Below are 13,969 nucleotides of genomic sequence, written 5' to 3' on the forward strand. Positions count from 1 at the left end.
AGTCTGGTTCCTCATCTGTAACACACGAAACATCTGTTGTGTGTCTATCACAGTGCCAAATTCAGAGCAGACATTCAACAGATTGGCAGAGTCTTATCAAACAACATGGAAAATAGATAAATCAATTTGAGCTCTTAAACATTTAGAGATTGTAGATCGCAATTTTACAAAAGACTAAATGTGATACCAATAAATTAAGTTCAAATTTAGTAATCACTTGTTACATAACAAATGTATTGTGTGCAGATACAATGGAAATTCAAAGAGAAATGAGAAGTGGACCTAGTATAAAAGCAATTGTCTATAATGCAGCATGTTACAGTCAGCTGAAAAAAAAACTGTTAATAAAAAGTTCAAAAACAGAAAAGGAAATACATTATCTTTTCTTTTGCTAAACAAATTTCTGGAAAGAAAACAGAAAGTGAAGACTCATAGCCATATCTTTGTTAGCGTTCAGCCACTAAAGAGTTAGGGGTTCCTAGTAACAGGGAGTTCCCTTGCACTGAAATGGACTGAGGGTGCAATTCTTCATTCAATACAGGGTGCATCAACTCATGAATTAGGTGGTTTTGAATTTGTGTCTTGCAAGGGAGGAAGAAAGAAAGAAAGAAAACAATTAAGGAAGGAAGGAAGGAATGAAGGATAGAAGAAGGAATTGAGGGAGGGAGGGAGAAAGGGAGGAAAGGAGAAAGGAAGAAAGGAAGGAAGAAATGAAAGAAGGAAGGAAGGAAGTCAAACAAGGTAAAATAATTTCAGTAGGATTGTCTCAGTAGAGATATACACAGATGTGTTACATTCATTGGAAAACTTCCTTTTATTTCCATAATGTTTCTAGATCCATAGCCAGAAGTTAGGAATCTTCCCCTACACAAGTCTTACCCCATGACACAAGAAGGTCAGTGTGTTCTACAAAAATGTTTCTTTCCTCAGCTTCCAAGTGAAATTGGTGATTAGCCAGACCCATTTGCAGACTCTTAACTTCACTTCCCTAGAAGTCCATTTCAGCAGCTTATGCTTGGGATATGAAGTATAGGAAAAAATTCTGCCAGTTCATCGCACCTCTGTGGACTGTTGCAAAATATAACCAAAATATTTAACAACAAGGGACTGCTATGTATGTCACAAAAATATCCAAAGATAAGACTGTTGCCCACTAAAAATGAGGATTTCAAGAAACTTTTAAGGAAACAGAGAAATGCTCACACCATATAACTTAAATTTAAAAAGGATATATGCACAGGATATATCTACATATTTTAGATGTAAAATATGCTTATGAAATGCATATTGCAATGAAAACACATTGAGCTAATCCTATTCCTAGCTGTTAATCCAAATATAAAGTATACTAACAAATATTTGCTGCTCAAATGAAATATTCAGGCATATCAATATAGTTTAAAGATGAAAGTGTTAATTCCCCGATTAGACTATTAAAACAGAACACTAGTTTTTTCTATATGTCACCAATGTCCCACATCAAAACGCATTACAAACCCACTTGTTAGTTTAGGAAACTGTAGGCCAGATTTATAAAAGAGGCCTATTCTTACTAAAATGTGTTCATTATATAAATGCTTTCTGCTCCTATCTTATTGGCAGCTCAATTAATTATTTGAACATTCTCCTTTAAGTTGACTCAAATGCAACATTTTCTCAATGGTTTCAAAGAGACTGTAATATTTCAGGGCAGAGTTTTGAAACCCAAACATTGGATGAATATAAATGTGAACTACCTATTACAGGTTAGACTTCTAAAACTTATGGAACAGATAAACCTAAATCCGATAGTTTGAGTGTGCCCAGTACACCCACATTCATCAACGTTTGGTGTAGCTTTTTGCGCAGCTCATCTTGACTCAACAGACATGGGGAGCAAGTTGGATTAGAAGACAAAATGGTTACAGATTACTTCGGGGGTAGAGGGGAGGTGAACGACTGAAAAACAACGTGAGATTACAGCCGTCACATCGCATCCTGCTCCTCTTGGGGACCTACTTAGTACAGTCTTCTTGGTCTGAAGATACATGGCACATGCATTGGTTGCCTAGCACCGGCCAGAATCTCCACCCACATCTCGAGGGAGCACATCCAGGGTATCCAAAAATCTGCCCCCGGGGAACTCGGCTGAAGCAGCGGGGTGCCGGTCTTCACAGCGGGACTGAGATTGCCTTTCCCTCCTTGGCCTGTCGCTTCAGGTAGAGGATGGAGTGAGTCGAAACACGCATTTTGGATCCCTGTGGGACTTCACTGGCCCTGCCTGACGGCGCAGGTTGGTGCTGTATCTCCACTCCTCCCTCGGGTAGCCCAATCAGATCTACCACGCCCTGACCGGCTCATCCATTCACTGAGAACTTCCAGCTGCAAGTTTCTGCCCTCTTGGGGTCTTTGCTTTGGTGGTTAACAGTCAAATATTCAATTGACCCAGGGTTTCTTAATGGAGCCACTGTTGCCTTTTGGAGCCAGCAGATTCTTTGTTTTGGGAGGCTGTCGTGTGCTTTGTAGATTTAGCTGTATCCTTGGTCTCTATTTTGTCAATAGTATCTTCTCTTCCAAGCGAGACAACCAAAAGGGTCCCCAGACATTGCCGGATTACCTCTTGGAAGCAAGATGGCTCAGGGTCGAGACCCACGAGCTAAATGTTTTTCAGTAGCCACCATTGTGTATTGTGAGGAAAGGCGAGCCTGACCTCATGATGCTTACATGTAATTAAAAAGAAAAGGAGCCAACCCTCTCAGAAGCAATAATGAACATGTTACAGCCAGATAATTGAGCAAGAGCTCAGATATATATATATATATATACTCATATATATGTATATATGTAAATAAGTAAAGTAATAAAAAGTAATAAAGTAATAAATAAAGTAATAAAAGTAATAAAATAAAGTAATAAAAAACAAACAAACAAAAAAAAACAAAAATCCAGGACCTTCTGGGGTCAGTAAGGAATCTACCCTGAGTCCAGAGTTGTATGTTGGGAATATAAGCCTGAAAAGGTATCTAAGTCCTGTGAGGATAAAATTTGATCAGTTTCAGCTTTGTACACAGCAATGAAGAAGTGTAAAACGAATTTTCATGACTGGCTGTGAGAAACTTAAAGTCTTTAAGAGGCAGTATGAGTGACAGGACTTCTTAGGAAGTGGAGAACCTGTAGGTTTTTGGTGGAAATAATTGAGGAGGAGAGACTTAGTTGGATTTTAAAAAATAGGTAGGGGTTGCGGGCAGTATCAGGGAGAACATTCCAGGCAAGACAAGAGAAATAATAGTAGCTCTGAAGTGGATACAGACAAAGTGGATTTCGGGAAGAAAAAAAAAAATAAACGACTAAACTCTAGTGGAGGTGGAACAATAGGGCTGAGAAAAGACATGACCCAATGTGGGAGTCTGCTTTGAATACCAGTACATGTTCCTGTAGTTGAGACGCATCCAGGCTTTAGAATGGGATAATGAAATGATGAAAGCAGTGTTCTAAAAATAGGTTGATAGCTTTTAAATGTTGTTAGGTAGTATCACCAGTCCACTGTATAAAAAGTAATAATAATCTGCCAGGCATGGTGGCTCATGCCTGTAATCCCAGCACTTTGGGAGGCCGAGGCTCAAGGATCACCTGAGGTCAGGAGTTCCAGACAAGCCTGGCTAACATGGTGAAACCTGGTTTTCACTAACAACACAAAAAATTAGCGAGGTGTGGTGGCGTACATCTGTAATCCAAGCTCTCTGGGAGTCTGAAGCTGAAGAATCACTTGATCTGGGAAAGCGCAGGTTGCAGTTAGTGAGATCGTGCCATTGCACTCTAGCATGGGCAAGAACAGCAAACAAGCAAATAAAAAGATTGTGTCTGAAGACCCCACTCCCACTTTTGATCACACGGTTGAATATATGAATACAATTAGATAAAATGTTCTTCAAAAACTAGCATAACTTCTCCCAAAGGTGAGATAATTGCTTATAATATTAATAGAAAAATGTCACATTAGAGACCTATCAACAGTGTTCAAACTGCCCCTCCTTATTGCAATAGACATGTACCATGCCAGATCAGTGACCCCAGGTCTATGGGATGACTGAAAACACTGCTGTTGGCAGGAATGAACAGTTTTTCCAGAAGCTCTTCTATAGAGTCTCTACAGAGGCCAGCTACAAAAAGGGATGTGTTTGGAACGAGAGTCCGTGAGTTTTATTGTGCATTTTCCTGCAAATTAAACTAAGGGCAGGGACTTCCAAGTTCATTAAGCATCCTCTCACTCTGACACTGGTGGTGTTCTAGCCACCCATTAGATTGTAGTTTTCAGTGACTTCAAATGAGCAGCCCTGGGCTTGACCTATGTGATGGTTTGGAATAAGTCTGTCGAGTTCAGCCTCATGTAGGCACTGCACATCCCGAAATCCATAGGAGACAAGGATAATTGATCACAGCATTCTTTCCTACATTCTTTTCTACACAGCATTCTTCCCCTTTTCTTTCCACACTTAGTCTCAGAAAATTTCTCAGCCCCAGTTCATGGCAGTCAATACCAGTTGATTAGATTTCACTCATGAGAGGAAACTCATTTGGCAACCTTTTCCATTAGACAGCTTATTGTATTTAAAGATAGTACTATGCCAAACCCTGTTCCCCTTCCACCCCAAAAAGGTCCTCTCAGCACCATTTAAACATCCTCAGTTCCTTCAGTTGCTTTTGTCTTCTTTCCAGAGCTTTCCCTAGCATAAGTCTTGCCCTCCCCTCACCTATAACACACACAGGTCAGAGTTATGGATTAATTTACAATAGATTTCCAGAAATGAGTTTCTTCCACAAAGATGATATGATTCCCAGAACTCACTATCTTCCCCTAAGAGGGCATGAACATTCTCCCCGATCTTGCTCTTAATACCAGCTAGAACTGCATTAGCTTTTTGACCAAACTCTCAGACTTTTACATCTTACAGAGCTTGCAGTAAGTTAACACTTTACTTGATGTAGGTGAACTCTTCTTAATCTAGGTTTCCCTTGTCCTATGGTTGTACAGTTGATTTCTAATCCAAAGTACAGGGCTTTCTTTCCTATTCGCTTAACTTCTATCTTGTTAATTTCACCCAACTTCCTTAGCCACAGAGATCATTTTGAATCCTAACTTCTGCCTTCTAATGAATTCTAATAAATAAACCCTTGGTGTTATTTTTGAATGTGATAAGTTGTCTTCATTCAAGTTATTGATTTAATTGCTGAGGTAGACTAAGTTACGATCAACCTCAAAGCCTGATTATATATATATGTGTGTTTGTGTGTGTGTGTGTGTGTGTGTGTGTGTTTGTGTCATACTTCCACTCACTGGAGGCCTTTTAGCCTTTTGATTCTAGACTCACTGACGTCTGGTCCCATGCTCATGTTGATTAGTAGTTAGTGTATGTAGACTCCTTAAATTTAAGGTATTGAGAGATCTCGTCATATCACCAAGTTGATTTCTTTAGACTTCTCCCTGTCAAAGACCAGGTTGCCCTACCTATCAGAGACAGCTGTTGTTTCCATCACAAATAAGGATCCTGGCTCTCTCTCAGCCAACAAGCCCAGTTTCTTGTTATGCAGGATTTCCTCATAGGTAACTTAAAAAACTCCAGTAACTTCTCACAAAGTTGCTGTCGACGACCTGAACATAAACTTCATCATGGAGCCTCTGAAACCCCTGAGACATCGGCATGGGAAGTTTCAGAAGGCTCCTTGCACTGTTGAGTCTACTTAGCACTGAAATCTTGCCATGTCTGTCATTCTTGCATTTCAATATTGTCTATGCTGCAGGCCGTGCCACTACCCTCCAGTACCATTCTGCAAGCATTGAACACTTGCTGAGTACCAATTTCTGTATTAGTGGTGGGGATACACAGTGGAGAGGAACCACCCCTTTCTCACACTCTTATTTCCATATTGCTGCAGATATCTTCACCTTGATGCCTCATTGCCTCTATGCAACAACTTATCTACAGTGCTTTGAAATGCATGCCCCTGGCAGATGAACTCCCTTTGTCCCCAGTCTCTTAAGAGAATGTGCCTTCTACTCATTTGCTGACACTTCCTGGAGTTTCCTTCCTTTTCTCTCATATCTGCAGGTTTTTCTGGCTTTGGCTTATGTTAGTTTCCTACTGCCACTGTAACAAATTATTAAAAATTTAGTGATTTAATAGAAGATAAGTGTATCATCTTACACTTCTGTAGCATAAGAGTGCAACACAGGTACTTGTTGGGCTACAATCTAAGTGTGCACAGGACTGTGTTCCTCTTGGATGCTCTAGAGGAGAATTTGTTTCCTTGCACTTTCTAGCTTCTACGGGCCTCCTGTATTCCTTAGCTATAGCCCCATCCTCTGTTTTCAAAGCCATCAACATCACATTGTTTTTCCATTCTTCTGTGACTTCCCCCTGACTTTCCTCTTTTGCTTTCATCTTCTACATTTAAGGCCATTTTAATGGCATTGATCAAGCTGGATGATCCTGGGCAATCTTCCTATCTGAAGGTCAACTGATGAGCAACTTTAATTTATCTTTGCCATGAACCCTAACGTACTCACAGGTTTTGCAGATTGGGATCAGGGCATCTTAGAAGAGAGGCCACATACTGTTTGTTCCCCTCAGCTAGACATTTGGAAACTATCCCAGGTTCTCTTTTTGCCCTCAATTTCCCAATGTAATCTATCATCTAATTCTGAGTAGCCACCTCCTCAGGGTCTCTGGGACAAATGTTCCTTGGAGATTCTTCAAAGGCCCCTATTTAAAGCAATAAAAAAATCGAGCAGACCATGAATACACACTAATACCAATGCAGATATGTCGGTCATGACAGTTGCTTTATTTGCATTATATATTGGAATTCTAAATAATAGTCGTTTTGTGGGTGAAGGGAAGGTGGATGATGTCACAGAAATTTTATACAACAAGTTGAAATTGGGCTGAGCATGGTAGCTCATGACTCTAATCTCAGCACTTTGAGAGGCTGAGGTCTGCAGATCACTTGGGGCCAGGAATTAAAGACCAGCTGTGGCAATATAGTGAAACTCTGTCTCTCCTAAAGTTACAAAACTTACACCGGCATGATGATGCATGCCTTTAATCCCAGCTACTCAGGAGGCTGAAGTAGGAGAATCCCTTGAATCTAGAAGGAGCAGGTTGCAGTGAGCCGAGATCTCACCCCTGCACTCCAGCTTGGGCAATAGAGCAAGACTCCATCTCAAACAAACTAACAAACAAATGAACAAAGTAGGTTTAGTCTTTTCACATAGTCTCATATTTCTTGGAGACGTTGTTTGTTCCTTTTTATTCCTTTTTCTCTAAACTTTTCTTCATGCTTCATTCCATTAAATTGATCTTCAGTCTTTGATATCCTTTCTTCCACCTCATTGATTTGGCTGTTGATACTTGTGTATGCTTCATGCAGTCTTTGTGCTGTGTTTTTCAGCTCCATTGTGTTATTTATGTTTTTCCTTCAACTCGTTATTACAGTTAGCAGTTCCCCTGACCTTTTTTTGAGGTTCTTAGCCTCCTGGCATTGGGTTAGAACATTCTTTCTTGCTCGGAAGAGTTTGTTATTACCCACTTTCTGAAACCTACTTCTGTCAATTCCTCAAACTCATTCTCTACTCACTTTTGTTTTCTTGCTGGTGAGGAGTTGTGATCCTTTGGAGGAGAAGAGGTGTTCTTGTTTTAGGAATTTTCAGCCTTTTTGTGATTTCTTTTTTCATCTTTGTTCATTTATGTACCTTTGTTCTTTGATGTTGGTGACCTTTGAATATCTATCTATCTATCTATATATATATATATATATATACACACACATATATGTGTATATATATATATAAATAAAACCTGAATATATTTTATATATATATATATATATTCCTATATAGAGAGGAAATCCTTTTAGTAGATGTTGACACTATGCCTTTCTGTTGTTAGTTTTCCTTCTATCAATCAGGCCCTTCTGCTGCAGGTGTGCTGGACTTTGCTGGAGGTCTACTTCCAACCATTTTTGCCTGTGTGTCACTATCAGAGGATGCAGAAAAGCAAAGATTGCTGCCTGTTCCTTCCTCTGAAAGCTTCATCCCAGAGGGGCACCTGCCAGGTGCCAGCCAGAGCACTCCTCTATGATGTGTTTGTTGATCCCTGCCAGGAGGAGTCTCCCAGTCAAGAGGCATGAGCTTCATGGACCCACTTGAGAAGGCAGTCTTTTGGAAATCTGCAGCTCTCTTCAGAGCCAGCAGGCAGGAAGGTTTAAGTCTGCTGAAGCTGCGCCTACAGCCACACTTTCCCCCAGGGGCTCTGTTTCAGGGAGATGGAAGTTTTATTTATAACCCCCAAACTGGGGCTGCTGCCATTCTTTCAGAGATGCTCTGAACAAAGAGGAGAAATCTAGGTAGGCAGTCTGGCTACAGCAGCTTTGCTGAGCTGCCGTGACTTCCCAGTGCCTTTCTTTACACTGTGAAGGGAAAAACCACCTACTAAAGCCTCAGTAATGGTAGACATCCCTGTCCCCACCAATCTCAAGCATTCCAGGTTGACTTCAGACTACTGTGCTGGCAGCGAGAATTTCAAGGCAGTGGATTTTAGCTTGCTGGGCTCTACGGGGGTGACATCCACTGAGCTAGACCACTTGGTTCCATGGCTTCACCCCCTTTCAAGGGAGTGAATGGTTCTTTCTTTCTGACATTTCAAGTGCCCCTGGGGTAAGAAAAAAAAAAACTCTTCAAGCTAGCTCAGTGTCTGCCCAAACCTATTTTTAACTTTTTAATCAAAATGTACATTTTTAAGTCTTCTTACAATTTTTAAATTTTTACTGTTTTTGTACATCTTGCATGAAAATTTATGTTTAGCACTTTCAATTACATGTTATAATGTAACTTTTGGCAATTTTTGACCTTAATGTAAAACCTGTTAAGTTTTTTTGTTTGTCTGTTTTTCTTGTAAATATCAGTAATACTAAACCTTTCCTATGGGTACAACTGAATGATATATTTGTACATTCACATACTTAATTATTGACGTTTCTTGGAAGCTGCATTTGCTATAAAGGTATTTTGAAACAGCTCTGTTTTGTTCTAGATGTCCTCAGACAATAGACAGAGACCTGGAATCCTCCTTCTGAAAGAGGACAGTTATGCTGAGAAAGCACTGTGTGTCCCCAGGGTTTGCTTGAGCTTAGTCCCATTGGTCCTTCGAGGAAGTGGACAGCAGTCTGGACTTTCTCTGCTACCAGGAGCAAAGCAGGAAATGGTTAAATCTTACCAGGTGGCTGAATTAGTGTTGCCTGTTCCAGTTGGAATTGGCAAAGGGACTGCCAGACTGGAGTCACATGAGGAAGAGAGAGTAAGAGAGAGAGAGAGTGAGAGAGGGAGAGAGAGAGAGGAAGAGAGAGAGAAGAGGAAAGAGGGAGCCAGTGTTAGAGATGGATTCCTGAGACTTGAGGGATTTAGAGCCCTGGCCTGAGCCTTGCAGTTTCCTTCAGGTCAGTTGTCCTCACAAAAATCACTTGGAGAGTAAAATGAGAGAAAAGATGGGGCAGGTGGCCAGAGACTCTCAGGACCCAGGAGTTAACTTAGGATAAGCTGCCATTGCCCACAGCTTCCTGGGATGTAAGGGAGCCTCTGCCACCAATACCGGTCCAGGGTTTCAGCAACCACTGTAAGGATTAAAGAAAGGAGAGAAACCTGAAGGGTGGCTTGACAGACAACAGGGACAGGTTTATTTTTAGTCAGTGTGAGAGAGGGGGCTGGCCAGGTTAAGTCAGAGCCACACTCTGTTAACAGACTAAGAGTTTTTCATGATTCAGCCTCACAGAGCTTATCAGAGGCTTTGACTGCCTCTGTGTCTCTTTGTTGTGGTTTTCTGACAGAGAGCATTCTGTGCCTGTTTTCATACATCTTTCTGGAGTTGTAGGCATATCCCCCATGTCTGCTTCTAGCTTCCCTATCTTAGTGCACCTGAAGGGAAAGGAATGTGCTTATTACTTTTAGTAAGTAGAAAAGTGATTTCCTTGAAATGCACGAGGTTAAAAAGAGAGCTGGAAGTTAATGTGGCAGTATTTGTTCAAGATGAAGCTGCTGGACATGGATGAAACTGGAAAGCATCATTCTCAGTAAACTATCGCAAGGACAAAAAACCAAACATTGCGTGTTCTCACTCATGGGTGGGAATTGAACAATGAGAACACATGGACACAGGAAGGGGAACATCACACTCTGGGGACTGTTGTGGGGTGGTGGGAGGGGGGAGGGATAGCATTAGGAGATACACCTAATGCTAAACGACGAGTTAATGGGTGCAGCACACCAACATGGCACATGGATCCATATGTAACAAACCTGCACATTGGGCACATGTACCCTAAAACTTAATGTATAATAATAATAAAATAAAAAAAAAGATGAAGATGCTCCTGCTCTATCAGTTTCTAGTCAGGTAATTGCACAGCTGTTAGTTTTGTTTTGTTTTTTGGAGTAATTACATACTTAGAAGTAAATTCTGTTGTCTGCAAATTCAAATCAGCAAATTTATGTGACTCTATTTGATGTATCTGCCATACACAAATGCATGCTTACACATTATAACACCTGTGAGTTTTAAAAATTATTTTATGGTAATGAATAGTGATTTCTCAGCCCTCTGAAAAACAAGATTAAATTATTTTGTGTATTGAATATTCACAATTATTTAGGAAATCACTAAAGTTTATTTTTTTTTAATTTACTTTTCTCCTGGTTACATTGAAAAGTATTTTAGTAAGAAACTGTAACATAAAATTAAAATTAGTGATAATGTAAATAACTAAATGTCTTAAATTATTCTGTTGAAGTTGTGGAAGTGTTGTTGTTGTTGTTGTTGTTGTTGTTTTAATTATAGCAGCATAAAAAATCTACAATAAAATTTACCACAGCTCTTTATTTTCTCTCTCAAAGAGGAATTGTATTTAATAATTTTCTTTGTGAGACGTTTGCTCTTTATAAGAACGAGACTCTTTTAATTCAGATAGAAGCTGTTTTGTAATCTTGATTCTATTACACCAATGAATACTTCTTTTTCACAGAAATGTAACAACTTGAGCCAGAGTGATCAGTTACTAAGAGGAGTACTTAACGTCCTTAGAAGAAAAGATTCAGATCATAGGGATTTTATTTACAGAAATATATTTACTTGTTTGTAACATACACCAGTTTAGGTAAGACATTTTCATAATGATATATCAATAATGTTTATATTTTTAAATATAAAACGTGAATCATATTTTAATTGTTATAACATGTAATGTGTCCTAAAGTACAAGCAATATTCCATATACATATATGCATATATGTATATATAAATGCATGGCAAATTTGTGTAACTTTAATGTATTTCATGTATTCTCAAGTTATTTATGCATCTGTTTCATTTTTCTGGTAATCTTTAAGATTAGATATTGTGCCTGATTGATGTTATCTTTCTCTCTCTTTTGTTTTATTTATTTATTTATTTTTGAGATGAAGTCTAGCTCTGTATCCAGGCTGGAGTGCAGGGACAAGATCTCGGCTCACTGCAACCTCCGCCTCCTGTGTTCAAGTGATTCCTCAGGCTTAGCCTCCCTAGAAGCTGGGACTACAGGTGTGCCACCACGACTGGTTAAATATATATATATATATATATATATCTGTATTTTGTAGAGATGGGGTTTCACCATGTTGGCCAAGATGGTCTCAAACTCCTGAACTTGTGATCTGCACACGTCGGCCTCCCAAAGTGCTGTGATTACAGACTTGAGTCACCGTGCTCAGCCGACATTATCTCCTAATGTTGCTTTTTGAAAAGTACTGGACTGGCAGCCAAGATGGCCGAATAGGAACAGCTCCGGTCTACAGCTCCCAGCGTGAGCGATGGAGAAGACGGGTGATTTCTGCATTTCCATCTGAGGTACTGGGTTCATCTCAGTAGGGAGTGCCAGTCAGTGGGCACAGAACAGTGGGTGCAGCACACCGTGTGTGAGCTGAAGCAGGGTGAGGCATTGCCTCACTCGAGAAGTGCAAGGGGTCAGAGGTCCCTATCCTAGTCAAAGAAAGCGGTGACAGACGGCACCTGGAAAATTGGGTCACTCCCACCCTAATACTGCACTTTTCTGACGGGCTTAAAAAATGGCACCAGGAGATTATATCCCGCACCTGGCTCGGAGGGTCCTACCCCATGGAGTCTCGCTGTTTGCTAGCACAGCAGTCTGAGATCAGTAAATAAAACTCCTGACAATATCAGAACTAACAAATCTCCATGTAGTAAAAACAGACCTCATTTTGTTGCTATATTTGTTGTTGTTTGGAGACAGAGTCTCGCTCTGTCACCCAGGCTGGAGTGCAGTGGTGTTATCTCACCCCCCTACAGCTTCCAGCTCCCAGGTTCAGGGGATTTTCTTGCCTCAGCCTCCCGAGTAGCTGGGACTACAGGTGCACACCACCATGCCTAGATAATTTTTGTGTTTTTAGTAGAGATGGGGTTTCACTATACTGGTCCAGCTGGTATGAAGCTCCTGACCTCGTGATCCACCCACTTTGGCCTCCGAAAGGGTTGGGATTACAGGTCTGTGCCATCGTGCCTGGCCAACTTATTCTTTTTTACAAGGTCAATTTATGAAATTTTATAAATTTCTTAAGTTTCTTGCAATAGACTGAGCATGGTGGCTCACACCTCTAATCCCAGCACCTTGAAAGGCTGAGTCGGGCAGATCACCTGAGGTTGGCAGTTCCAGGTCAGCTTAGCTAATATGGTGAAACCCCATCTCTACTAAAAATAGAAAACTAGCTGGGTGAGTGGCACGCGCCTCTAATTCCAGCTACTTTAGAGGCTGAGGCAGTGGAATCGCTTGAACCTGGAAGGTAGTTTGCAATTCTGTGATCATGAGAAATGTTAAGATTACTATACGCATATTTATGTGTGTGTGTGTACGTGTGTATATATATATATAGAGAGAGAGTAATCATATACATATATATACACACAGCCACAGACATGCGCGCGCGCGCACACACACACACATACCTGTTAGCTCTGTGTGTATATTCTTTTGAAAACAGAAGATACTTATTTTTAATCGGGTTATTATTCTCTTGTTCTTTTGAATCCTTTTTAGTTCCTGGTATATTTTGATTAACTCCTTGTCTGATGTACAGTTTGCAAATATTTTCTCTCAGTCTATCACTCTGGTGATTTATTTTATTTTATTTTCATTTTTGCTGTATGGAAGTTTTCTAGTATAATGTAACCTCACTTTTCTGTTTGTGTGTTTTTTGCTTGTGTTTTTGAAGTCTTATCCGAAAAATATTCTTGCCAGACCAACGTCATTAAATGTGTTTTGTGATTTATTCTACTAGTTTGACAGTTTGGTGTTTTCATTACATCTTTATTTTTAAATGTTTTTAAAAATATATTCTTATACGAGAGGTCTCACTATATTACCTAGTGTAGAGTACAGTGGTATAAGTGTTTCATGCTACAGCTTTGAACAGCTAGGCTCAGGTGCTCCTCCCGTCTGAGACTTCTGAGTAGCTGAAACTACAGGGGCACACCACTGCAGTAGGCTTTTTAATCCGTGTGAGTTAATTTTTGTATGTGGTGAGAGATAGGGTTCTAATTATATTCTTTTGCATGTAGCCCTCTTGTTTTCCCAGCACCACTTATTGAAGAGACTGACATTTTCTCGTTTTGTGTTCTTGGCACCTCTGCAGAATATCAGTTGGCTATACAGGTGTAAATTTATTTTTGTTCACTGTATTCTATTGTATCGGTTTATAGCATTGTGACATCTCCAGTTCTGTGGGTTCACTCCCCAACCGCACTGCCATCTTCACGATTGCTTTGACTATTCAGGTTTTTTGTGCGTGTGTCTGTGTGCTTTTGTATTAATTTAGGATTTTTTCCATTTCTGTGAAAAATGTGATTGGTGTTTTGATAGAGATTGCATTCTATCTGTGCACTGCTTTGGATCA

This window comes from Pongo pygmaeus, chromosome Y (genome assembly GCF_028885625.2).
Source record: "Pongo pygmaeus isolate AG05252 chromosome Y, NHGRI_mPonPyg2-v2.0_pri, whole genome shotgun sequence".
In the NCBI taxonomy this organism is placed as follows: Eukaryota; Metazoa; Chordata; class Mammalia; order Primates; family Hominidae; genus Pongo; species Pongo pygmaeus.